The sequence below is a fragment of the Ambystoma mexicanum genome, chromosome 6p (genome assembly GCF_040938575.1).
Source record: "Ambystoma mexicanum isolate Mex_15411 chromosome 6p, UKY_AmexF1_1, whole genome shotgun sequence".
Lineage (NCBI taxonomy): Eukaryota > Metazoa > Chordata > Amphibia > Caudata > Ambystomatidae > Ambystoma > Ambystoma mexicanum.
Window position 1 is genome coordinate 1536778360 of NC_090935.1, and position 27908 is coordinate 1536806267.

A 27908-nucleotide genomic window follows, 5' to 3' on the forward strand; every position below is an offset into this window, starting at 1 on the left:
AAACAAAAAATACGTATTTCAGGGTTCAAGTATGACCTTGGCAGGTTTCTTCTTATTCTTTGGGAAATTAAAATCGTAAAAAAGTTTGCATGAGAACCCAAAACAGGAAACACTTTTCAAGAGAGTGGAAGGTAATTTGCTAAATTGTAGGCTAATGTAGTTACTACAAAATCATGCTTTTTGCTACCAATTTCTTATTTTAAATGGGCAACCTAACACCTCAAGTGCATTCCCAGCATTGCTCATTCATCTCATTTATTGCTGCCACTGGAAGTGGGCAATTGTCTTGTCTTGTTGGTTTGCTTTTTGGTTGCTTGACCAAGATCTGCTTCTCTGCCATCTGTCTGTAACCCATCAGGCATGGCAATTATGTAAGATCACTAAGCTGCAAAATATAGCTTGAATGTAAAGCAAGAGAAGAGGTTAGTATGTGGTGTTATGGCATTCCACATACCAGTTCGGTATGTGCTTGAGGAATCGTTAGGCTGTTGACCTGGATTGAAATAAATGGAAATGTTAATATAGGTTTTCCTTGAACTATTCTACAAATGACAACCAGTGGTTGTTGCTAACTGGTGACAGCTGGCAGTGGGACTGAGCTTCAAACATTTAGCATGTGCATGTATTTTTTAAGCTTTTATAAACCCACCATTATTTTGCTGGTGTATTCTAAACATAGCTTAATGCTCCAACCGCAAGCGTGTCCGACTATACTGCACTCATGAGCGCTAATAAGAGTGAAACATTTATGCAATTGTCTGCGTCATTGAGCGCCATCTATCTTGGGATGAAAAAGGCTATGTATAAAATTGCACTTCCCTATAAAACACAGGATTGTTTATGGAGCGAAAAAGGCTTGTGCTCGAGCTAATGCCCATACCCACAATGCATTGCTTATATGGCTCTGAACTGGAGTTGAACCTCCACTGATGGCTGTTATTGGGTGGCCCTGTGGCATGTGACTTAGCTGCAATAGCTTAGTCTTCTTGCACATTTAAGGTGGAAGGATTTTGTGAAGCCTTTATAAACCCACTGTAATTGTATTTGTATTCATATCTGGTGAACAAGAGGCAAATGTGGAACACCATGCCAGGCTATTTGTCAAGGAGGCTTTTGCTGTGTTCTGGGAATTTGAGGAGACACTGCCTGAAGTATTTCCCATAGCGACATTAAACCATGGACTTCTCTTAGTGCACATAAATGTGTAACTTAATTTATGACCAAAAAGGTGAAATTGTATTATATATTTCTTTCGAATAGATTGTCCTCCCACAGATTCTTCATCTTTGATATACTGATATCCTGGTTGCGGCTTCGGAAACTTTTTCAACAGCAGAGGACCCTGTGCGCCATCCAGTCGTCGTCACTCAGCGGCTTCCAATCCTGGGCCCTGACGTGACGCTGACATTGGTATGAATAGCACGCACATGCGTCTGAGTGGTTCAACTTGCCCAAGTGATTCTTACTTTGAATTTTGAATCCGTAGTTATTATTTCTCAGAATAGGTCTACTCCGAAAAAAGGGTTTCGGGGTGTGCAGACTCAAAAGATGTTGATCACAGATCCACACAGATATGCCTCTGGTGCCTTGGTAAGGAGCACATGGTCGACGATTGTGGCTCCTTTCAGTCAATGACTAAGGCCATGAAATAGAGGAAGTCTAAACTCGCCCTTGGTCGGTGTTAAAATCCCTATCCTCTACTCCTTCATAGAGGAAATCCTGTGAAGATGGGAGTTTAATGGAGAAGTCACCTCAAAGGCCTATAAAACACTCCCAACACTTTAAGCGGTTGAGGTCAATGAGCGATTGGTGTCATTCTTCATCTTCTCGAGGAAAATCTAAGAAGTGTTGGCATCGGTCTTTGTCATCCGACTCCTCATCCGACAAGAGACAGGTACGTTTCTAAGAGAAGTCTGCCTCCGCAGCAGATTGCAAAGAGATCTGTCATCAAATGATGGATATCTTTTCTAAGGTGTCCCTTCTGGTCCCTCGAAAGGGCTGAAAAAGGTTAACAATCCCACTGCGCCCTTAAAAGCCGTTGGGAATCATTGAATGCTTAGACTCGTGCGACCAAAAGCCCGGGTCAGAAGACCTCTGAAATGCCTACCCAAGTGGGGTGGACGGTGTCGACCGCAGGTGGAGCATTAAAGCCAGAGGCTTTGACAGCTTCACAATCGAAGGGCTCGGCATCAATGTCTTCGTCAAAGCCATCGACATCGTACTTGGATCTGTCTTCGAGCTTACGCCTCCATCGAAGAAAGACTATTTTACGTCGGTTGGAGTGATTTTTGTGGTCGAAGAAGAGGATGAAGACGCTCTACCCTTTGGGTATGAACGCTTTGGCATGCCCAATCTCCCTGAGGAATTCATTTCAGAGGAATCTCGCTTCAAGGACTTGGATACTTGCCTTAAGTAAGCCAGTGGCTCAGGCACTTCTCCAGAAGAGGAATTTGCTTCACATGAAACAGCTGATCATCCAAGTGCTGCATACAGGACAGTGATGAACAGAGTCACTAAGTATTTGTATTGGGGACGTCCTGCAAAGGACATAGTATAGGATGACCTTACGATATCCTTGATAAAGGTCCTCCCAAAGAACCTTTTTGCTGCCTTACCATTCTGCACTTGGGAACACCATCTTAGAAAACTGACAATAGCCCGATACCATGCCTGCTGTCAAGAAGGAGTTTGTTAAGACCATCAGCCATTATACTCCTACGTCCCATCCACTTTCCTCCATATTGCAGGGGCGCCCATCGGTAGGGACAGGAGACAGAACCTTTTTCACCCGAAAAATCCTCTTCCCCCTTTAGACGGCCGAGGGGATGCGGCCCTGGGAGCATGCGCTCCCCTGTCTCTGCCCACTGGCGCCACTGCCCAGTCCTATTTTCCGCGGGAACGGACGGCTTTCACCAGCGCTCCTGGGTTAGGCCTATGGCCTAGTAATTCCATGCACTCTTCCCTGGAGAAGTACTTTTGTCTTCTTTTTTCTTGTCTTTAATCAAGGCTCCTCTGTCCTCTGGCGCCACTCTCCTCCCTGTCGCGTTTTATTACACGGCGCACGCCAGCCTGGGAACTCCTTCCCTTACAGTGAATGTGGGGCACAATAAAACGCTTTTTAACGGGAAAATAACAATTCCGAACAAAGTGATAGCACCTACAGTTAAGCAATCCCCCCCTGCAACACTCACCGCAAACAACAATTCGACTTGATTCCTTTGAATGGAAGGCAGTGGCAAGGACTAGGAACATAGGTGGGGACATCGGTTTTGGGGTGCAGCCCACCACCACAATATGGGAAGCCAGCAAAGAAAGGGAAAATCCATATTTTTGGAGCTAAACGGAAGAATGGTTTTTTTATTATTTCTCACAGCTGCTAGGGACAGAATAGAAGCAAATTCATACTGCTTACACTTAAAAGACAGGCAGAGTTTTAGAGAATACTAATCAGCACAACAGGGAAAATAGAAATAAAGTAGAAAAATCATTTTTTGGGAGAAAGCAAATGCAAAGGGAAAATACAGTGGCAAATGGAAATTTGTTTACACTGAGGCTTATAATGACAAATAGGCTCTGGGAAAGGGGTTAAGCTCACAAAACAAAAATCGGTTTTGGTTCAGGCTTACAGATGCAAAGAGGAATGACACTGGCAAATGAAAATTTGCTTAGCAGGGCATAATTTAAACACAGGGACAAGTTTGTTTTTCAGCTCACAAGGGGATTGATTCTTTTGGGCAACACTTTAATGACTATAACAATTAACAAAAACACTGGGGAAAAAGATTGTTGGTTTCGAACTCCACCAATCCCGATCCTGTGAAATTGAATGGGGGAATTAATTGATTTACTCACAAAAAAACTAATGATTTACACAGACAAATTAGGGTTTTTTCCTTGGGGTTATGCTAACATACACAGGCAAACAAGAGGTTCTTCTATGGGGAGTTGACTGAACTACACTGGCAATTGGGGTTTTCAATGGGGAAATATTGGATGCACTGCTACAAAATGAAGGGATTATGCAATTTAGGGCTGGAGTTACTGCTACTTACATAGCAAGCCTTTGTTTAAGGATCAGGAAAGCCAGCTGAATCTCAGGAGACACTGAAAGATAGGGCAGGGGGTCTGGTCACTCCACTCCCAAAGATGGTAAGATTCAGCAGCCTTCTCTCCATCCTCCTTTTCCTGTCTCTCCGGTTTTTGGTTGTCCCTGAGTCCTGTTACAGTCCCACTTATATAGCAGAAATTACATCACTAATTTTACAATCTAGAGGAAGTACTCTGCAATAATCCCTGCTGCTAGGTTTGGACAGTTACCCTCTCTCTCTGCCCGCAGTCAGGATTGGTTTAGGGGTTGGGGGAACCATCTGTCTTTTTCCACTTGTCATCATCCTTTGCTCTCCTTACAACTTTTTGGCAAAAACTAGTTATGTATCACAACTTCATAATTGTACTAACAACTGCCATGCAAAACATATATTCTGTTTTAGCTGATGATGGGGAATTAGACAAACCGACTTCCAAATCCGTACGATGTAGCATGGCCATGTCACATTTTTGTAGTTTTCATAAAAAGTGTAACAGTTATGAATATGTAAGTTATGAAGCATATTCCTAATTTCATTTCCCATCTTTTCACTCATTCTCGCACTTATTCATATAAGCCAGAAAACTAGTCTAACTGGCCATTATAGTTCCCAGAGTCACAGGTAGATGCATTTTATACCTCCAAAACCACCTGGAAATTACATGAAGAATGGCATAAAAATGAAAGTAATGAGTGTTTGTCAGCAAATGGGATGGTTGCTTCATCCCCCACAGCCATCTGTTCCCCTGAGTCAGCTTGTGACCAGAGTCTCTTTGAATTTAGTGTGGGCTCTTTGAAGTGTGTGCAACAAGGATTCACACTTTTTAGTCATGCTTCAGCCAAGGATGGCCTACTCTTGAAGTCCCTGCTTTCCTGCCAGCAAGTCTGTAGAATAGTGAATTTTGACGCCTTCAGCAGCATCAAATTTTATTGCAGGGTTGTTAGATGGGAGCTGTGTCATCCAGCTGGAGGGGGGCTTTTCATCAAATTTTGCACCCAGCCAGAACAGGTTTTTCCTGAAGTGTCTCTTCAAATGTCGCTGGAGTTTTGCGGGTGAAAATATATACATTGCTTTGGTCAACCCGCACATCCTGTTCTGTTCTCCTGACATTTTTCTGTGAGCAGTGATATCTTTTTACATTGTGGCTTTTTAAAGCAGTTTTTATTTGCAAACTTATGTGCAGGCCGTTTTTGCTTCCAATGTTTAAAAATCCTGTTTTCCATGTCACAGGAATCTTTAATTCCTCCTTTAGTGAATTAAACTGCTGCTTGTCCATTGATAATGACAGGTAACCCCCTTTCCCCATGGTCCTTACATTTTTCATTAACCACAAAAGAAAAAGCCACACCGTTTTTGTTGTAGTGTTTAAATGGCTGCTATTTCTGTGAAAGGGTCTTCTGTTTGGCCTTTTAAATGCACCGTACATCTCCAGCGCATGCCGACGTCAGCGGGCTTCAGCATGTGTCCAGCCTGCGAGGTGGATCTTCCCTACGTCCGACCCCCATGCTCTTTGCCTCCGCTGCCTTGGCCCTGACCACAGCTGGAAGGGCTGCTCTGCGTGGGACTTATTGACACCACACGCTCTGAAGAACAGACTAGCCAGATGGAGGGAACTTTTCGGAAAGGTCGCCTCGAGAGGACTTGAAGGAATTAGTCAAGCACAAGATCTACCGGTTACTTTGCTGAAGGACTGCAAGGTTCTACTACCAGGTTTCAACCAGGTTTCAACCCGAGTGGCTTTGCCCTAATACCGGACAGATGTCTGACGGAGGTACTTGTACGCCATACTACCTGCGCCAAAGCCGAGGGCACTCTGCCTACCAGGCCCCATCCTGAGGTACATGGTAGGCCTCAACCTCCACCGCCAAGAATCCTGGAGGAGGCAGGGCCCAGCGTGGCAAGCGCCACGACAGTGGCACGTGGCATGCAGCCCGACAAGATGGCTGCTGGGCCAGACAAAATGGCGGCTCGCCAGACACCATCCCCTTCGGGGATCAGGTAGGGCAACAACTTTCCAGTTGCGACTGGTCATCGTCTGGCACGTGGCCCACGGCATAGCCTTCAGTGTTGCTGAGCAGATACACCCCATATACAGCAAGGCCCAGGTTTCAGCAACCCCATGCCCGCTCCACCAAGCACTCCGCCAGCTTGTGCAGACGGGGCTTTTTGAAAAATTCCTGATGCTTATGAGGTCTCCGCAGATGGGCATCGTCCAGAAGGATGTTATCTGGGACATGCTCCCTCCAGTACTGCCGCTGGCACCCACGGCCACCCCGCCCTTGGTTACAGCACTTCCGGGTCCAGTGCAACCCCAGCTGACTGCACCAGCCCCCATGACACCGGCTCCCACTCCTCTGCCAGTCACAGCAGCCACCGATGCCTGTCAGTACACCGCAGCCACATGCGCCCAGCACTCCTCCAGCTGCACCGGACCAACAGGACACATTGGTGGACACGGATGAGGAGGAGGACCTAGACACACCCTTGTCGACAAAGGCCTTTCATGAACGGCTTGCGGGCCTGTTCGAGTATTTGAGGCTCTCTCAGCCTAAGGTCGAACAACCAGAAGCGAGGGTACTGGCAGAGGTCCTCACCCTACGCCCCACGACTAGAACGGGGATTCCAATGCAAAAGGACGTGGTGGCGCTCGCCAAAAAAGGATGACTCAAACCACACTCTGCACAGCCTACCAATAGGTGCCTCGACGCCAAGCTTAGGCAACTGGAGGGAGACCCCCTATTTCTGTCGGCGCACCCACAGCCACACTCCTTAGTGATTGCTGCGGCTTCGCTCTATTCCAAGTCACAATAGTCATCGGCTACATCAGCCTCTGCACTCCTGGGTAAGGAGGAGAAGATCTTGGAAGCATATGGAAAGAAAATCTATTCTAACGCTTTGCTCCATCTGTGCCGGTCCAATGCTGACATCATGCTGGCTGCTGCCAATCAGAGGCTCTGGCGAGAGATCAACAATTTCCTTCCTAAGCTCCCTGTGCAGAGCCAGGCGCGCTTCAAGGCTGGGCTGGCTGAAGCTAAAATAGTAGCGCAGGACATAAAGGAGTTTACGGTGGCTCACATTGACACTTCAGGCCGTGCCATATGCATCGCTACCGACATGAGAAGGATGGCCTGGCTGCGGGCAACCAAGTTCAACCCTGATATCCAGGAGCGTATACTGGACCTTCCTTTCGAGGGTGGAGATTTGTTCCATTCTACCACGGACGAGGAACTCGATAAGAAGAACAACAGTTCAGACTGCCAAATCCTTATCGATCCTCAAAAAGTCCACCCCCAAGGCATATAGCCAGACACACCAGCGCTCAGACTAGGGTTGGTCCTTCGACGGCTTCAGGGGCTTCCAGGAGAGACGGTTCAGTCAACTGGACAGATCACCGAGCCAGCACAGGCGCAAGCAGCACAAAGCGGCTCACAAGGGCTTTTTCCAGTCCCCCTCCTCAGCCCCAGCCTCGGAGGGGAAAAAAGGCATGACACAGCCATCCGGATCCACGAGTCTCCGGTGGGGGGGGGCAGGCTCGCCCTTCACTTTCAAAGCTGGTGGACAGGGTTCACGGACCCATGGATCCTCTCGGTAGTGTCCACGGGCTCCCAGCTCCCTATCCCTTCTTCTCTCCTCCGCTCCAACAGATTGGGACAGCAAACTCTGTTGGCAGAAATTCGCTTGCTCGTAGAGTGTCAGGCAGTGGAGGAAGACACAGTTTCCCAGCTTGGTCTGAGCTTCTATTCACAGATGTTGGCCATACACAAGAACCACCACCAGGCTGGCCTGAGAGTTGTTGTACCTTTCCACCTTGAACCTTTCCCTCCCTTTTCAAAAGTTCAAGTTGGTTACCCCAGCGGTTATAGCTGAGACATTGTGCGAGGAAGATTGGATGTTCTCCCTGGATCTGAAGGATGCTTACTTACATGTCCCAATCTGGCAACCCCAGGAGCATGGGTTTTCATTTCCAACACAAGGTTCTACTCTTTGGCTCAACTTTGACCCCAGGGTCTTTACAAGACTGATGAACACGGCGGCAGCCCTACTCGGGGCGCAGGGTCACCACGTCTACCCATACCTAGACGACTGGCTTGTCAGGACAAGGTCTCCGGAGGCAGTGCACCACACCGCCTCCGCCCTCATGAACACACTGCACGAGCTGGGATTTTCCATCAATCTCAAGTCACAGTTGGAGCCCACGCAGAGTCTAATGTTCCTAGGCCTCATCTGGAATACGAGCTCCAAGAGTATTTTCCCTTCGAGGGACAAGATCACAGCCATCAAGAAGACCAAGGGCATTTTCTCAGCAGAGCATTGACCTGAGCGTGGTGGTACCAACACCTCCTGGGAATCATGGCGGCATGTCTCCTTGCAGTGCTGCATACGAGGCTCAGGGGATGAGGCGCTTGCAGTTGCACTTCACAGCCTCCTGGAGCCAGGAGAAGGGTTCCCAGGTGGAGCTGGTCAGCATCCGACTTCATCTCCACCAGGACCAAGTCCGGTGGAGCAAGGACAGCAACTTGCGGATTGCCAGGCCCTTCCGTCAACCAGCACCTCAGGTCACCATCATCACAGATTCTTCCCTAGAGTGCTGGGGAGCGTCCAAAGGGTTTGGTCCCGTCAGGAGCAGGTGCCTCACATCAACTGGCTCGAGTTGATGGCCATCTGGCTCGCTCTCAAAGCCTTCCTCCAGATGATCAGGGGCAAGGTGATCCTCATTCAGACAGACGGCTCTACCAGCATGTATTACATCAACAAGCAGGGTGGCACCAGATCTCCTCCCCTCTGCACTCTAGCAGTCGACATTTAGGAGTGGGCACTGATAAACGACATGCAACTGGCAGCAATACACCTCCCGGGGGAATCCAACCTGGAGGCGGACAGGCTCAGCAGGCTGGGTGCGAACACTACGAATGGCAGTTGAAAGAACAGGTCCTCCAAGGGATCTTCGACAAGTGGGGTCATCCTCAGGTGGATCTGTTCGCCACCTGGTACAACAGGAGGTGCCCCTAGTTTGTGTCCTGGCAGGGACATGGCAGGAGCTCTCTGGGCGACGCGATACAGATCCAGTGGGGGGACATGAACGCTTATGCCTTCTCTCCGAACCCTCTGGTCCACAGGGTAACCTGCAAGATCGGGAGGCCCGGCTCCCTGGTATCATCCTGATCGCTCTGTGGTGGCCAGCAAGACCATGGTTCCCGGAACTACTCAGCCTGTTGGATCAGGCCTCGGTGCACCTTCCGCTGGGCCCAGCACACCTACTCTCGCAACAGCTGGGGACGGTCATCCAGCCCGCCCCCCAGAAGTTAGCCCTCGCAGCGTGGTTCCTCAACAAGTCATACTGAGGCATCTGCAGCTGTCGCAAGCTAACCCAGACATTATACAGGGGGCTAGAAGCGATGCTACCAGGAGCCAGTACAAAAGCAAGTGGACTAGGTTTTGTCACTGGGTAGAATCAAAGTCTGTTGATCCATTGACCTGCACATTGGACGATGTGCTATCCTTCTCTGCGCACCTCACACACTCGGGGGTGTAGGTAGACACATACCACACCTATTTGGTGGTTATTGGAGCCTACAGGAACTCTGAGAAGTAAGTATTTTCATCTTCTAACCCAGTGGTTAAGACACTTGGCGGGTCTGACCAGGCTTTAACCACCCATCAAGAAACCACACCCTGTGTGGGACCTCAACATGGTCTTGGGTGCTCTGGCGTACAAACCAATCGAGCCGATGACATCCGCAGACATCAAGCTAGTCACCATCAAGACGGCCCTCCTGGTGGGCCTCACATCGGCATGCCAGATTAGTGAAATCCGGGCGTTGGTGGCCTCATAAGGACATGGTGGTGTTTAGAACTCAACATTCTTAGCTAAGGTTGTCTCCTCTTTCCACCTGAATGAGGAGATCGTGCTACCAACTTTCTTTGCAGACTAAGGATGACGCTCCGAGGGTGCTGCACTGTCTAGATGTCGGGCATGCTCTAAAATTGTACCTTGACAGGACCAAGAGCTTCCGCAAATCAGTCGCTCTTGGTCAGCTTCGGTGGGTCAAAGCCGGGCTGTCGGGCCTCCAAGGTTTCCATAGCTAGGTGGATGGTTTCGGCCATCAAGGAGGCTTATGAGGGGGAGCGCAAGCCTCTTCCAGCGAACATGCATGCATGCCCATGCAATCAGAGCTAAGGCCACAGCTGTCGCGTTCCAAGGGCAAGTGCTGTGGCAGGTTATCAGCAAAGCGGCTACATGGGCTATGCTCTCGGCCTTCTTCAAGCACTACTGCTTGGATGCAGGTCAGACGCAGCATTTGGTCAGGCAGTCTTAAGGAACTTGTTTTCTTAGGAGCGGCAACTCTCCATCCTGGAGCTACAGTCAGTTGTAATCGCCCATGCAGTATGGAGGAACGTGGGCGGGACGTAGGAGTAATTATAAGTTACTCACCGTAGTGACTAATGTACTCCTAGTCCAAAGTCTCCTTTCCTCCATATGTCCCACCATCCTCCCCCCTAATAAAACTGGTGTCATTAGGCAATGTTAATATTGTCGACACGTCAAAGGGGACTGAGGAGTGGCGCTGGTGGGTGGAGTCAAAGGAACGCATACCTCCAGGGCCGCGTGCATCTAAACTGGGGAAGATGATTTTTCTGGTGAAATAGGTTCCGTCTCCCGTCCTTTTCGAGGGATGCCCATGCAGTATGGAGGAAAGGGGACTATGCACTAGGAGTACTTTAGTCACTACAGTGAGTAACTTATAGTATCCTGGTTTTTTTCAGGTGTTTTCCCGAAGTCGCTGGCTATCTGACTTCCTAGGGAATTTTACCTCTCCCTTGCCTATTCACACTTGGTATTTTCAGGGAGTAGTGAGTGTTGCCTTCATTCGCTCTGTGTCACACTCGCTCCGTGCATACACTTCCGCACATGTGCCTGGTGCCTTTTATAATCTTCCTCTTTGTTAGGCAAGATCATATGCAGTACCCTTGATTAAACAATTATTAATTTAACAGTAAGTTATTGTAAGCCTTCTTCAGAAGCGGTCCATATAATAGTAACCCACAAACTCCACAATACCCACTCTTCATATTTCTAAATCAGTAAGTATCCTTTTTGGGTAGCACACAGACACTTCCTTCACCCTCAGGTGACTTTAGTAACCAGGACACTGTGGACAGTGATATACTACTGTTGGCATTTAGAATCACTCATAACAGTTTGTCAAAGAGAATGGTTATGATGAAACAAGAGATCTCACAAATATTCTCAAAGCAGGTAAGTACTTTTGTAAACCCCCAATGCAAAGTTAGTTTACCCCTTCCCGGAAGGAAGACAAAACACTAACAGATGGAAGAAGTCATTCGGGGAGCCAGGCTAGGCCAAAGTCATTTGGGCAAAAGTCTAGGTGAACTGAAGCACTTATCGGAGGTAGGTAAAAGTCTTGCAATATGTGTTAAGTCTTTGTAGAAAAGGAGAATTCAAAGTAGGGGCACAAGCTGTTTAGGCTTGTGAAGTTAAGACGCTATCAGCAACTCTACAGAGCAACCACAACAAGTCTCATCAACAGAGAACAAGTGCAGTTACCCAACAAGAGTTAAGTTGTCTTAGACTGTACAGTACCTTTAAGTTGAAGAAAAGGGCAGCAGGTGACTTCTTTTCCTGTGCAGCTCTTGGTGTTCCTGGGTCTCAGTCATAGGGACAAGAGGGAGGACTTCTGGGGACTCTGGCACTGCAAGGGGATGGTCACCGACCGCAAAAGGCAATCTTCAAACAAGTGGCACGTTGGTGTTTCAGCTCCTCGCGTCTACCGCAAACCGCACCACTGCGGTTCCTGCCTGTAAAAATTGACTTTCCTTGCATCTGGGGTCCAACACTCAGTTGAGGTGGCTCAGGCTTGGTCAGTCCTGCTTCTTGGGAGTCTGGAGGATCTTCCTGGAGCTCTTGGCCAGCTTAAAAGCAACGCACACAATCTTAGACTGTACAGTACCTTTACTGGTCCTCTCCCTGGCTATACGGTTCCGGCAGCAACTGCATTGGAATTTCAACCTGCTCCGCGAGGATGTCCAGGTGGCTTACTTTGGAGTTGATTGGTCGCACCAACTCAAGGGTACAAGTCGTATTTGTATTTATGAAATAGGTTCCGTCTCCCATCCTTTTCGAGGGGCTGCCCATTTAGTATGGAGGAAAGAGGACTATGGACTAGGAGCTTAATCCAAGGCGCTTTACAGTTTAACAACAAGAATACATCAAACATGGAACAGTAGAAGCAAACAATGTACATGAATCAAACCAAAAAACAGTATGTAGAAAAATGTGCATATGAGGAGAGGAATGGGATGGGGAAGGAAGGATGGATGAGGGAGGGAGAGAGAGTAGGAAGTAAGGTGAGTAGTAGGAAGAGGGGTCATAGGAAAGAAGGGGGAAGATGAATAGAACTAAGACGGGGTTAATAGAGGGGGGAGAGAGAGAGAGTAAAAAGGGGAATAGGGTGTCAGGGAGGGGAATTGAGTGATTTCAAGGAGGAATGGAAGGAAGAATAGGTAGGGATGGAGCGGATAGAAAGGCAGGGAGTTCCAGTGTAAAAGGGCACTGAGCTGAAAGGAGTGGAACTGAGAAGAGGCACAAGGGGGATGGGGGAACAGAAAGTAAGAAGAGATCAGCGGAGCGAAGGGAGTGAGAGGGGGTGTGGAATGAGAGAGAAGAGAGGAGAGATATGGAGGGGGCAAGGTCATGAAGAGATTTAAAGACAAGACAAAAGAAGTGAAATTTAAGTTGGGGGTGGAAGGGAAGCCAACCTAGGTTAGATAGTGAGTTGGAGATGGAGTCAAGGGGAGAGAGAAGGCAGAGGGTACGGAAAGCAGAGTGATAAAGGGATTTGAGGGGGGCAAGGTGGGAGGCGGGGAGACCAAGGAAGAGGGAAGAACAATAGAAGAAGCGAGAAAAGATGAGGGAGGAGATTAAAAGTTTGGTAGCATGGAAGGTGAGAGAGAAACAGACTTTACGGATATTAAAGAGGTCAGAGTGACATGCGGGAGAAGTAAGGGAGATATGATGGGGGAAAAGAGAGGGAAGGGTTGAAGTAAATGCCTAGATTACGAGCATGGGTGGAAATAGGAAGGTTAGAAGGGGGACCATGAATAGGAGGAGAGGGGGGGTGAGGGGAGGAAGTGTGTTAGAGGGAAAGAATAATACTTCAGTTTTATCAGTGTTAAGAGAGAGATAGTGATATGACATCCAGTTTTTAATGGCGGTAAAACAGGAAGAGAGCTTTAGATGTAGGTCAGAGGTAAAGGAAGAAAAGGAACGATCTAGCTGGGTGTCATCAGCGTAGAAATGGTGAGAGATCCCGAAGGAAGAGATGATAGGGGCGAGGAGTGAAGTGTAAGGAGAGAATAAGAAGGGACGGAGGACAGAGCCTTGGGGAACGCCATAGTCCAGTGGGAAGGTAGGGGAGGATTGACCACCCCAAGAGACAGCAAAGGAACGTTGGGAGAGGTAAGAGGAGAGCCAGTTAAGGACAGAGCCTTTGAAGCCAAAGGAGGAAAGAGTATTGAGAAGTAAGGGGTGATCGACAGTACCAAAGGCAGCAAAGAGGTCAAGGAGAATGAGGATTGAAAATTGCTTAGAGTAGCGAGCGGTGAGGAGGGAGTTAAGGACATAGGTGAGAGCGGTCTTAGTGAAATGTTTGGGGTGGAAGCGAGATTGAGAAGGGGGGAAGGAGAGAGAGGTTGGTGACAAAGGTCGAGAGCTGTGAGTAGGCTAAGCGTTCAAGTTTTTTAGAGAGAAAAGGTAGAAGTGAGATTGGACGAAAGTTGGGAGCAAGAAGGGGATTAGCAGGTTTCTTCAGGATAGGGATAATAGTAGCGAGCTTGAAGGCAGTAGGGAAGGATTCCGACGAGAGACAGATATTGAAGGAGGTGGTTAGATAAGGAATTAGAGAGGGGTAAATCTTAGGAATAAGAAGGGTTGGGATGGGATCAGAAGGGGCAGCAGTAGGGTGGGATTTAGTTGGGAGGAGGGAGGCGTCAGAGAGAGTGATTGGAGAGAATTCAGACATGCAAGCAGAGGGGGGGTGGAGGGAGGGAGGGAAGGAAGGGGAGGGGAGCAGGGAGGCAAAGAGAGAATTTTAGTGGAGAAGAATTCAGCAAAGTCAGAAGGAGAGAGAGGATTGGTAGAAGAAGGGTCAGGGGTAGGAGGGCAGAGTAGGCGAGAGAGAGTTTGAAAGATATGAGGGTGAGGCGCTTGTGAGTGAAGGAGGTTAGAAAAGTAGGAGCGTTTAGCAGAGTTAAGACAGGAATCATAAAGAGAGTGATAAGAGAAGTAGGAGGTTTGGTGGGAATGAGTGAGGGATTTGAGCCAACGTCGCTCTAGTTGATGGAGGAGACGAAACATGGACAAGAGGTGAGGGGACAGCCAGGGTTGGGAAGGCTTACAGGTAGGACGGAAAGAGGAGTGGGGGTAGAGTTGATCGGGACTAGAGGAGATGGAGGAAGACCGAGAGAATTGGGCAAGATCAGGTGGGAGAGTGGAGAAATCAGAGAGGTGGAAGAGCAAGTTTCAAGGAAGAGGGGTTAAAGTTCCAGAGGTCACGTCGAGTAAAAGAGTTGGCGGAGGGTAAGGGAATGGGAGGTGAAGAGCAGGGAGTAAGGGAGAAGGAGAGAAGAGCAGGATCAGATCGATAGATGGGTAGTGATGAAACAGGGGAGGATGAGTAGGTTGAATTAAAAATGAGATCGAGTGGAGCCAGAAGAGTGAGTAGGAGAGGGGGGGGAGGAGAGAGACGGTAGGAGTCGAGGATAGAAAGAAGAGGTGATGGTTGAGGGGGAGTGGGAAGGTGAATGTTGAAGTCACCAAGTACAGTGAGGGGAGAGGGGGAGGGTGAGAGGAGAGAGGAGGTGGTCAAGATTGTCGTAGGAGGAAAGGGGGGAACAGGAGGTCTATAGATAATTAGGAAGGAGATGGGGTGAGGGGAGGTAAAGGATTTAAATAAGTATGCAAAAGAAGGGAAGGTAGGAAGGGACAATGAGGAGGTAGATGAAAGGTATTTAGGGTGGAAGAGGAGACTAACTCCTCCGCCACGACCAGTGGGATGAAAAATATGAGAAGAGGAAGGGGTTGTAAAAGAGGCAGGGACAGTAGAGTTGTGAGGTAGGATCCAAGTTTCGGTCAGACAGAGGAAGTGAAGGTTAAGACGGAGGAACATGTCTAAAACAGCTGCAGTCTTATTGCAAAGAGATCTGACATTCCAAAGGGCAATGTTGATTAGGCTGGAGGGTTGGAGTGGGTGTTAGGCAGAAACCTGTGCAGTTCCCTTTGGGAACACTGCAAAAGATTTAGGACTACAGGTGTTAGCAGTAAACCCACTTGGTAGCAGTCTGTACCACCCAGATTTACCTGGTAGCTGTGGCTGAGCAGTCAGACTTCCCTCAAGAAGAGTTAGGCAGTATGCAAAGTATACACAATAGGCACTCAGACAAAATAGCACAAGCAAACACTGATCAGAGCTTTGGTATCAAAGTATATAATTATTCATTTAAAAACACACTGTTTGAAACACTCCAGCACTCTTATTGTAAAACACTCTAAACACAGTTACTATTATAATATATACAACCCTTATTCCTTATCAGACAAGTCTTAGTTAACACCACTTATTTCCAGACAGAGGTGAGCGCTTAACTATAGACGGCACTCCAATAAGTTCATGAAGAAGGGAGGGAAAAAGACAGAATATGTGAAGATACACCACTCTAAAATTTAGGAACACTTTTTAGCAAGGCAGAAGAGCAAAAGTCACGTGTGAGCCAAAGTCCATAGGCTGGGCCCACTCTTAGAGAGAGCAGAGCACAAATTCGCCCAAGATCACAGTTACACTAGGCTTTGAAAGTTTTGCAGAGAGTTTGAAAAGAGTTTAGAGAGGCTCAGAAAAGTTTAGCCAGGGTGTCCCAGGCTAACCCAGGTTCGAAAGCCGGGGGCTAAATCTACCCCGTACAGTCGGTGGCAAGGGAAGCGAGGCGGAACACGGTACCTTAAGTGGGAAGGATCCTCCAGCGGTGGCAGTTGTTCCTGGCAGCGGGTGCAAGTCTCAGCGTCGTCCAGGGGAAGAGAAGATCTCGACTTGGAGGAAAGATGAAGGTCGTTGCACTGCCAAGGATGAAACCAGCCGCAGAGTTTACCGGTTAAAGGTATTACCCTTTATTTTGCAGTCGTGGTAAAACGTGGTATCCCGGTTGCCGGGGTGCTTGGCACAGGCAAGGTGGCCACGAGATGCGTCGGGAAGGTGAAAAGACGGTGAAACAGGTTATCCCCACCAGTCAAAGGAAGAAGACTCTCCGGCGGGAGATCTCCTCGGTCGTTCGGAAAAGTGGTGAGACAGTCCAGCAGGGCTCCACCGGTGGTGTCATGGTGTTAGGTCGGCTCAGCTTCTCTCTCGTCGGATTCTTCGGTCCTGTGGCGACTTCTGAAGTTCCAGTCCCCAAAGCCCTGCTTTTATGCAGAAAACCCCCATTCACTCAGCCTAGCTGTCACTCAAACATGCTAAGTGGTGAGCCGCCCGGCTCACCACTTGGGCCAATCAGGACAGAGTGCGACTTGAGTTGCCTAGGCAACTCAGTCCAGGGTGCCTAAATCCCCCTCCACCCCTCCTAAGTACCCCAGACAGAGTGGCACCACTTTGGAGGGCTTCTGTGGAAAAGCCCGCCAAAAAGTGGAACAAAGGGCACGACTTGGGTTGGAGTCACAGAAGAGAACACAAACGCCATTTTAGAACCGGGCTTTGGCAAAAAATACCAACCGGAGAATTAATAATAAATGAATAAACCGGCGGTATGTTTGAGGCTATCCTAATTAAATAAATAAAGATAGTAGCCTCGAACAATGGGAAAATCCCATAGAGAAATATTCGCGGTTGAATATGAAAAGTAGTATCCACTGCCACCAGCCAAAACTCGATCAGGGGGGACGGAGACGTGCCCCCTCGACTAACAGACCCCGGGGCAATCGAATTGCCCCAGCCAGTACGTCCACAATATGATGGGTTGTACTGGTTGTGTTCAGAATTCAAGACTAGTAAAGTCAATGGTGACTTTACATGCCCTGGGAGACAGTAGTCAGTCCCAGGGTATGGAGTCTATACTGGGGGGTCACTATGACACCCCTATGTTACTGCACTAAGGATGCTGTGTAACACACATCACAAAAACCCATGAAGCCCTATGGAGTAAAAGACCCCATAGCCCATTAAACACATCTAGAGTCAAAGGAACACACTCAAATCATGTCCAAGAGTGACGGTAAAAGAGTCTCTCTTGGCAGGAGAAAAAAATAAACCCCAAAAATCCAGCAAAGCTGCTGGGGGACTCACTAGGTTAGGAAATTCAGCCTAAACAGAGAATTCTCCATAAGAGTGGGGGGTAGATGAGGTTACAACGATATGGAAGGGAAGAAAAGGAAGGGGGTAAGAGGGTTGAGCAAGGTAATAGGAGAAATAGGGGAAGGACAAGGGGAGGGAGGAGGGAGAGGGGAGGATAGGAAGGAGGGGGCGAGGAGCAAGGAGGGTGAAAAGGGTGGAATCTGGTAATGTGCATGACCAGGAGGAGGAGAGAATGTAATGTTAAAGGCATTGGTATTGAAGGTCAGGTGATGTAGGGTAGTTATGGTAGAATGGACCAGGGAGTGGTAAGGGAAACGAAAAATGATACGGGTGCACACCTCGTTGTATTAATAGTTAATTGTGAGTTAAACACATTAGTGAGGTGTGGGGGAGAGTAACACAACCCTGACACTAGGCTGTGGTGAACAAAATACAGAAAATCAATGTTGGGGAGAATTCTCTTATAAGGCTAATTTCCCAAACCTAGTGATTCCCCCAGCAGCTTTGCTGGATTTTCGGGGTTTGTCTTATTCTCCTTCTAAGAGTGAGACTCTTTTACTCCCACTCTTAGACATGATTTGAGGTATATCTCTGACTGTGTGATTTTGGGCTATGGGGTCTTTTACTCCATAGGGTATCATCTGTTTTTTTGTGTATCTGTTACACAGCACCCTCAGTGCAGTAACACAGGGGTGTCATAGTGACCCCCAAACATAGACTCCATACCCTGGGACTGACTACTGTCTCCCAGGGCATGTAAAGTCACCATTGACTTTACTAGTCTTAAATTGTGAACAGAACCAGTACAAACCATCATATTGTGGAAGTACTGGAAGGGGTTAATTATACTGCCCCTGGGTCTGTTTTCGAGGGGGCACTGTCCTGTCCCCTCTTGTCGACTTTCTGGCTGGTGGCAGTGGTTACCACGCAAAATATTCCACCAGAATATTTCCTATGGGATTTTCCCATTGATTTTAAACGCACCACTTTTTGGTGCAATGTTAAAGATACCGCCGGTTTATTCATTTAATATTAAATCAACGGTTTGGTCTTTTTGCCAGAACTCTTTTCTAAAATGGCGTTCGTGTCCGTCTCCGTAACTCCGACCAAGGTCGAGCCCTTCGTTCCACTTTTTAGCGGGCTTCTCCACAGAAGCCCTCCAAATGGTGCCACTCTGTCTGGGTTCCACAGGATGGGTGGGGAGGGGAATTGGCACCCTGGTCTGCGTTGCCTTAGCAACTCAAGTCGCATTCTGTTCTGATTGAGCCAGTGGTGAGCCGCCCGGCTCACCACTTGGCATGTTTGAGTGACAGCTAGGCTGTTGAATGGGGGTTTTTCTGCATAAAAGCAGTGCTTTTGGGACCGGAACTTCAGAAGTCGCCACAGGACCTAAGAATCCAAAGAGGGAAGAAGCTGAGCCATCTGCAACGAAGACACCACCAGTGGAGCCCTGCTGCAACAAACTCACCACTTTCCCAATGACAAGAGAAGATCTTAGCTGGTGGGATCAACCGGTTCGCCCCTTTCGCCTTCCAAAGATGTCTCTTGGTCGAATCGCCCGTGCCAAGCACCCCGGCGGCCGGATAGCCAAGCTTCACCACTTTGACCGCGAATAAAAGGAACACACCTTTTAACTGACAAACTCTGTGGCTGGTTTCATCCCTGTGCAGAGCATCGACTCCAAGTTTCCTCCTCAACGAGATCCTCTCTTCCCCTGGTCGAAACAACAAACTGCAACCACTGCCAGGAACAACTGCCACCGCTGGAGGTTCCTCTTTATTTAAGGTACTGTGTTCTGCCTGGCCTCCCTTTCTACGGATTGCTAAAGGTGACCCTTAAATCCTTGGATTTCCAACTGGGTTGGCCCCAGTCCTTCTAACTTTACCTTCTTGAATCACCCCAACCTCTTTTGAACATTCTGCAAAGACTTTTAGTACATTTTAAACTGTGTGATCATGGGCACATTTCGCTTTGCTCCATTTAAAGTGGGCCTGGCCTATGAACTTTGACTCTACAGCGTATACTGCCTTTACTCTCTTGCTTTGAACTTCTAAAAGTGTTGGGAACTGTTTTATTTCTATGCCCTGCCTTTTTCTCTCCTTTTAACTTAACTATTGGTGTGCCGTCTAGGTTACGCGCTCACATCTGTTTTAACAAATAGTGGTGTTTTAACTCTGACTTGTCTAATAGTTATCAAGGGAGGTGTTTATACTTTACCTGACTGTGTTTTAACTTGCTTTTGATTTAGAGTGCTAGTATATTGCCTAAAGTGAGTTTTAAATAAATAATTATATACTTTTGATACAAAGCTCTGGTCAGTGTTTGTTTGCTCTACTGTGTTTTTAGTCCTATTGTGTATCCCCTATATACTGCCCTACTCTTCTTGAGAGAGGTCTGACTGCTCAGCCACCGCTACCAGGTAAATCTGGGTGGTGCAGACTGCTACCAATTGGGTTTACTGCTTACTCCTGTAGTCTTAATCTTTTTGCAGTGTTCCTCAAGGAACTGCACAGGATTCTGCCTAACAGGGCCCAACATAAGGCAAAGCACAGCAGGCACCGGGAGCGCCGTTGGGACGGGCTCCTCAGCGGCCAGGTCGAGAGCTACATCTCCGGCACCTTCGAGCCAATGCTCTGGTTCGGTGAAGAAGAGGACGTCTGACCACCCGGGTGAACTTCTGGAGAAGTCCCAGTCTACTTCGACGGAGAAAGCCAAAAGGGGCTGGGGGGCTGACCTTCCACCCACAGTGAAGGCCCCAGGTGCGCCCGAGGTCGTGAAGGACCAGGTTCGCCAGGCAAAATCTTCTATTGAAGGAGTGGTGGCGTCCCTGGCGAAGGCTGCGGATGCAGGTTCACAGGAGACTGCCCCCAAGACGAGAGTTTCCCTGCTTGCTCGGAGGGAATCGTCTTTTCTACCCATTGAGAAGACACTGGTGAAGACGATGCCAATCATCTTTCTGGTCTTAAGGCCGTACTGTTGGTTCATTGATTCGTTCATTGAGGCCAGGTCCTACGGGAAGGACCCCAGCAAGGCGGATGTGGGGAGCAGCAACGAAACTGACGAGGAGCAGCAGGGCGGTGAGGAGCCGGAGGACACCACGCCACTGGCATCGCTCCCACTGCAAACCACCCCTGCTACCGCCAACGGACATGCCGGCAGACATACTACAGGCACTGCACACCCTGTGCTCAGAGATCCGAACAAAGATGCCCCTGTCGCCGGTGGGAGATCCCGCGGAACCAGGGCCGTCAGGGGAACCTCCTGTCAAGAAGAGGAGTTTTTGTTTAGTTTTTTTTTTTAACGGTTTTTATTATTTTTTTTAAAACAAACAAACAATACAAACCAAACTGGCAGCGCTTTTTGCAACAAACACATGAACATCAATTAGTCAAGACCACTCCTCCCCTAATCCCTCCCCCCTCGAGCTTGTTTGTCCTTCTCATTCTGTATCTGCTGCGTGTGGCAGGGTATCGCCTCCTTCTCAGACTGCAGAATCCGTTATTGTTTCAAACCGTCCTGCTATTAATACTCTCCATGCCAGCATGGTACTCACTACTTCTTCCCCACACTTGCTACATGCCTCCTGCCATACCACCGTTTCAGCCTCTGCCCATTTCTGAAAATCCCGCCGCCATACCTCCACCCGTGGCTTATGGCACTGCTCCCATCCCATGGCAATCCTTCGTTTTGCGAGCACATATGCCAAGCCCTTCAATTTCCCAATATGTTTAAGTTTCCATGGTCTGGGAAACCCTCCCAACAGGCAGGCCCAGGCCGTATCTATAGTGAGCGTGACCCCTTTGCCCGCTAGTTTTTGCGCCACTTCTCCCCAGAAACTCTCAAATAACTGGGCAAGACCAAAACATGTGTCATATCAGCATCTTCCTTATCGCATTTTGGGCACGCTTGTCGTCCCGCATTTACAAACTTCGATATTCTCATCGGGGTCACGTAAACTCTGTGCGTTATACACAACTGTATTTGTTGTAATCTGGCATTTCTTGACACCTTCTTGTGGTATCCCATAGCACGCTCCCACATCCCATCTTCCATCTGTGCTCCCACCTCTGTTTCCAAATCCAACCTCAAATGTGTCAATTCCTTCCCAACCCGGGTCATCACCATTTCATATAATCTAGAGATCTCATGCCCCCCTTCTGATATGTCATATATTGTCCCCATAGTGGCGTCTGGTTCCTCCTCCAATACAGTCTCAGGCCAGATTTTACGAATATTCTGCACCAACCCTAGATACGTGTCATACTGGCCCCTGTGCAAGCCCGCCTCTTCCCCTAGTCCTTCAAAATCCTTAATGGCCCCCTCTTGCCAGACATCCCCCGATGTAACCAGCCCGACCAACTCCCAGCAGGTCCTGATTATCATCCTTAGTTGTTTGTCTTCCCCTGCCAAAGCAACCAACGGCACCTGCGGGGAACACGGGTACGGGTCCTCCATCATTCGACATACTCTACGCCACATCTTCCACCCAAGCAACATCATTCCCGGGCGCTCCTTCATTTCTGACCTAGGCAACCAAATAATTTCCTTCAGGTAAAACGGAGTGCAGTCCTGTCCAAACAGCCTAAATTCAGGAGTTACCTCATCAGAGTGCTATTTGACCACATATTGCAACTGACCAGCTACATAACCGGCCTCAAAATTAGGCATCTTAATACCCCCCTTTTCATAGAAATTGTGCAACTTCCATAGCGCCACTCTATTCCGAGTGCCATGCCATAGGAAGTCTCTGCACATACTATTCAGCTTGGCAAAAAACTTCTTTGGTATCATGTACGGAATATTGCTGAAAAAATGTAAGAGTCTTGGTAGGATACCATTTTGAGCATCGTCAACGGCAACTTCTCCCAAAACTTCATGCTTATACAGATTTTTTCCCATAGCCACCTCGGTGTTGTGTAAATGTTCCTCCTCTACCGTGTGATACACATCTATTCTGAGGTAGCGGAAGGAACCAACCGCCCATGGTATCGACAACACTGGCAACCGCTCCGGAAGGGTTCCTCTGTAGCTACCCAATGGGAACATGCTCGATTTTTGGGGGTTCACCGCTATGCCAGACAGTTCTGCATTCCTTTCCATTACCTCCAGAATATATTGAAGATTTTCCTCCGGATATTTCAAATATAATAGCAATTCGTCAGCATACAGGGATATTAGGTGTTTCTCTCCCCCCTACCTCAATGCCTATCATGTCATATTGTTGTCGAAGGTACACTGCCAGGGGCTCCAGGCCCAGAATATAGAACATCGGGGACCAGGGGCACCCTTGTCTGGTGCCTCTGCTAAGTTGCCACCTCTTGGATATCACCGACCTGTACGTACCCTAGCCAGCGGCTCACTGTACAGCAACTTCGCCCACCTAACATAGCCCGGCCCCATCCCGTATTCCTCAGAGCCTCCAGCAACCACGACCACCTGACTGAGTCGAAAGCTTTGACTGCATCTAGGGACACAACCGCCATTTCACCCTCGCTCTTGCTCCCCCATTCAATCACCCGGTGGAATCGCCTATGGTTGGTTATATTTCTGTTGGGGACATAACCTGTTTGGTCCGGATGTATCAATTTACTAATAACTCTCCGCAATCTATTGGCCAGGACCGCCGTCAATATCTTGCCGTCCTGGTTCAGCATTGACAAGGGCCTATAGGAGCCGCAGCTATGCCCTGGTTTGTTGGGCTTAGGGAGCGGTATTATTATCGCTTCTCTAAGCGATTCCGGCACCCGGCCCATCTCAAACGATTCATTAAGCATTTCTAGCATGGGGGGGGGGGGGGGAGTACCTCCTCTCTATATGCTTTATAAAATTCGCTAGGGAGTCCGTCCGCACCCGGGGTCTTACTGGTGGGCAGCTGCCTCACCACCTCTTCCAATTCCTCCAAAGTAATCGGTGCATCCAGAGCCTCTCTTTCTTCGGCACTAATCTTAGGTAATCCCATATCTCTTAAAGTTTCCCTTATCTCCTCTCGGCTGCCCCCCCCCCCCTTTGTCCTCATATAGTGCCCTGTAATAATCTAAGAATGCCTCATTGACTCCTTCTTGGGTGTTCGCTACCTCTCCATCCTCTCTGGTTATCGCCCTAATCGGGGGGCCTAGGGGTTTCACTCTTGTATAACCAAGCCAAGAGACAGCCCGTTTTATCCCCACCTGCATGCTGTCTCTCAACATAATTCTTATAGTTGAGGTTGCAGAGCCTTTCCCAAAGTTCCACACACCGCTGCTGTAGTTTAAGTACTGGCTCCGCATCCCCCTTCCCCTATTGAGTTCCCGTTCCAGTTCATCCTCCGCTTCCCCTAACTCCGTTAGGACCCCACCCTGCAGGCTCTTTGATTTAGCAGTGGCAGCACCCCGCAATACCACCTTAAAGGCTTCCCAGAGTGTGCCCGCCGAATCCACACTGCCAGCGTTCTCTTCGAAATAATGTGTGATCTCATCCCTGATATCCTCTCTGAAGACCGGATCCTTGAGCGCCTCAGCCCGGAGGCGCCACGTCGGTATCCGCGCTCTGGGGCGGCAGTACTGCCATCTCAGGACCAGAGGCGAGTGGTCCGACAGGACCCTTGCTTTGTATTCTACTTGGGTGGTCTCTACCACCACATCTGGCGTGGCAAAAAAATAATCAAGTCTTGTATGCAGTTGTTGCAGGGCTGAGTAATGCGAATACTGTTCCTCATTAGGATGTTTCAGCCTCCAAACATCTGCCAGCACAAAGTCGTCGAGCAGTGTCTGCAATGCCCTGGCCGCTGGGGTTTGCCTATCAATCTTATCATCAGATCTGTCTACCCTGGGGTTCAGCACACAATTAAAATCCCCCCCCCCGGATAACCGCCCCACCCACACACGCACCCAGGTTGGTACACAGAGTCCTAAAATATGCCGCCGTGTTTTGATTGGGGGCATACGTGTTTACAATGCACACCTCCTTATTCTCCACCAGTGCCTTCAATATGACCATCCTCCCCTCCGTATCCACCACCTCTTGTGTAAGTTGGAGCGGAACGTGCGGTGCCACCCAGACCAACACTCCCCTAGTGTAGGCAGAATACTGAGAGCCCACTATAGTACCTCTCCCCCACCAGTTCCAACTTTTCCCGAGTCAGATGCGTCTCTTGCAACAGTGCAATATCAATCTTCTGTCTTTTCAAATACATCATGACCTTGTTCCTCTTTAAGTAACTATTGAGTCCCCTGACATCCCGCGTTACGATCTTAAGATCCCCCGTAGCTCATAAGTATCCTCCCCCCTTCCGTGCAGCAAATCCCACCTGGCCACGCGATACAGATACAGCCCTCTGGCTTTTTCTTGTAGCCTCATGCACAAACTCGAACTCCCCATAACTATATGCACCCCAAACTCCCCACTTCCCTCCCCACCCTCTACCCATCCCTTCCCCAACACCACACTCCCCAACTGCTGCCCAGCTCCATCCATGGAACTCAGGCACCCTCACATCTAGCCCTGCAAGCACCAACCAATGCCCAGAGCTCAGTAGGGTGAAGTCGCCCTAATGGCCACTTAACTAAAGTTACTAAGTGGAGTAAGGAGATCCACTCTGCAAGGCTCCCCTAAATACAGCAATAGTCACAGTGCTCATAATATATTGTGCAACAGTCTGACCTTCTCTGCCTAAGGCCGCTCAAATGACTATAATCAAGTCCCAGAGACCTATTCCGAGCCATCTTGTAGCACCCTCCTCATGCACTACTTATCTCCTCTTCCCGTCCGAACGTCAGGCTCCTGGGGTCATCCCTGCGCGTCGAGCCATCCCATGGCATCCTCCGGAGTCTCAAAAAACAAAGTTTTGTGTTTATGAAAAACTTTCAATTTCGCCGGATACAGCAACATGTATTTATGGCCCACCTCTCTCAATCTCTGCTTTACCGTCCCAAAGTTCATGTGGCTACGCTGCACAGTCAGGGTATAGTCCGGGTAGGCCGTTATGTTTGCCGCTCCTCGTGTAATCGTTCCTCCCTTGCGGAAGTGTTCTAGTATCCTCTCCCGGTAATTAAGGATTTTGGCAATTACTGGCCTAGGCGGGTTTCCCGGCGGCGGCCTCCTTGTTAGAGCTCTATGCGCACGTTCCACCGTGAAACCTTGAGATAAGGCTCCTCCGGGCATCTGCTGCAACAGCATAGATTCGATGAACTCAGTGGGATCGTGGCCCTCTGATGCTTCTGGCAGGCCCACGATGCGAATGTTATTCCGTCGGGCGCATCCTTCGCCTCCCCCGCCCTGTTCTCCAAGTTGCCCACTCTCTGCACCAGGGCATGCAATTCAGCCTTATGGGAGGCACAATCCGCGGTGTTTGGGCTCACCTCTTTCTCGAGGGTCTCGGTGCACTCCGCCAAGGACCTGACGTCCTGCCGGAGTAAATTCACCTCCTCCTGCACCTCACCGACCTTAAGGTCCAATGCCGTTTTCAGTTCAGTTACGGCCAGTTCAAGCTTAGCTTCCCAGGTCGCCTTCAAGTCCGCAATCGCAGCCAGAACCTCTTGGTTAGTACCTGTCGCAGGCATGCCGCCCGTAGGCGACTTATCCTTGCTCTTGGAACTTTCCAGACCAGGGGTCGTCTTGGCGAAGTCGTCCACCGTGGGCTGCTTCGCCTTCGGTCTCACTGTTCTATTAGACGTGACCCAGAGGACCTGCGTTCCGCGCAAGTTACAAATGCGCACACAGTTCGCTCCTTTCGGCCGACCACCGTGTGGCCTGCTCCTTCCTTTGTTCCGGTCGTTGATAGGCCATTTTGTTTCGTCTTCCGTCTCCGGCGCTCCTTTTTCGCAAAAAACTCCTCCACCGTTCCTCCCACGCCTTCCAAAAGTTCACCAAGCGCAGTGTGACCATTCACACATCGACATGTGTGTTTTCAGCAGTCATAGGCACGTTCTTATGCACTATTTCGCCAGGATCATTTCAGGATCTCGGGAGCTCCTCCTGCATGGCCCTCGTAGCCACGCCCCCAGAAGAAGAAGAGAGTTAACCCTCCACCGCCTTGCCATCCTTCGCCACCATCCCCTCCTCCGAGGGATGATACGGAAGTAGATACGGCGACAACGGGTACGGACGACAACAATGGAGTGGACCTCCAGTGCCCAGGGCCTTACCACCCGACGAGATGGGCTCTTTCCATGCCATGATTTCTAGGGCCTCGGAAATGTTCCAACTGGCGCCTGAGGAAAAGATGGAAGGCTTCCTGTACCAGCACCGAGAGTCCAAGAGGAAGACTGTGCTTTTGATCCCGTTTTTGGACGACATTTGGGACAAGGGGCTGTCCCTTATGAAGAACCCGTCCTCTGCCCCGGCGAAGAGGGACTGGTACGAGAAGAAGTTCAGAGTGTCAGACTCTGCACCCAAGTGTCTCAGATCCCAGCCTTCCCCAGACTCGGTGGTCTTGGCGGCGGCAAGGAAGAAATCTTCTGGACCTTCTCCGTTGACGTCCTCTTCCCCACCCTCCACCCCCGGACGGGGACGGAAAGACGCTAGACACCATGGGCGACGGGTCATATCAGCTGCGACGACCATCAAGGTGGCCAATGCACTGACCATTGTGGCCCGTTATGACCGGGAGCTATGGTTCAAGACCGCTTCCCTCCTGGACTTCCTTCCCAACGGCAAGAGAGTGGAAGCGCTGGAGATCCTGCAGGAAGGCGAGGTGGCATCGGACCATGCCATCACGATAGCCACGGACATCGCCGACACAGGATTCCGCCAGATGGTCAACAACGTTTGCCTTAGTCGGTGGGATTGGTTGAGGGCCACTAGCTTCCACCAGGATGTACAGTTGAAGGTGTTGGACATGCCCTTCGACGAGGACAACTTATTCAGCAAGACAATGGACGAGTCTCTTTAGGCCATCAAGGCGGATTCCGAGACGGCTTGTGCTTTGGGCATGCTCCAGCAGTGTCGATCGTCCTTTCGGACCTCCGGAGGAAAGTTCCAGGGTTCCTCCAAAGGTTTCAGTGACGGCTCGTCATCCTATCGTCAACCGTCCTGCTCTTCAGCCCAGGAAGCCTACAGGGGCCGCAGCAAGTCCGAAGGTCGCTGTCATCGCCAACGTCCCCAAAGTGGCGCCCCCACGGCAAAGCAGGATTGACCCAGCCATGATGTCGGCACCCACTCGCGCACCCCGGTGGGAGGCCGGCTGGCAAACTTCGTCAGCGTGTGGAAGTACATCTCCACCGACCGTTCGGTGCTGGACGCCCTGGCCCTCGGGCACACCCTGGAATTCCAACGAAAGTGTCCGCGCATTCCACCGGTAGCCAGGCAGGAACACCACGTCCCTCAACTCTAGAGGTACAGGCCATACTGAAGAAGGGCGCAATGGAACTCGTCCCAAAAAGGCTCTGGGGCTCCGGAGTGTACTCCCGGTACTTCCTCGTCAGAAAGAAGACTGGCGGTTGGAGGCCCATACTAGACCTCCGCCGCCTCAACAAGTACATCAGGTCCC

At 49.5% G+C, this 27908-nt stretch overlaps 1 protein-coding gene across 3 annotated transcripts in view; it reads left to right on the plus strand.

Moving 5' to 3' along the window:
- HOOK3 (hook microtubule tethering protein 3) overlaps positions 1-27908 on the plus strand; it is a 1904471-nt gene that overhangs the window by 1204342 nt on the left and 672221 nt on the right. The gene's annotated exons all lie outside the window — the stretch shown is intronic.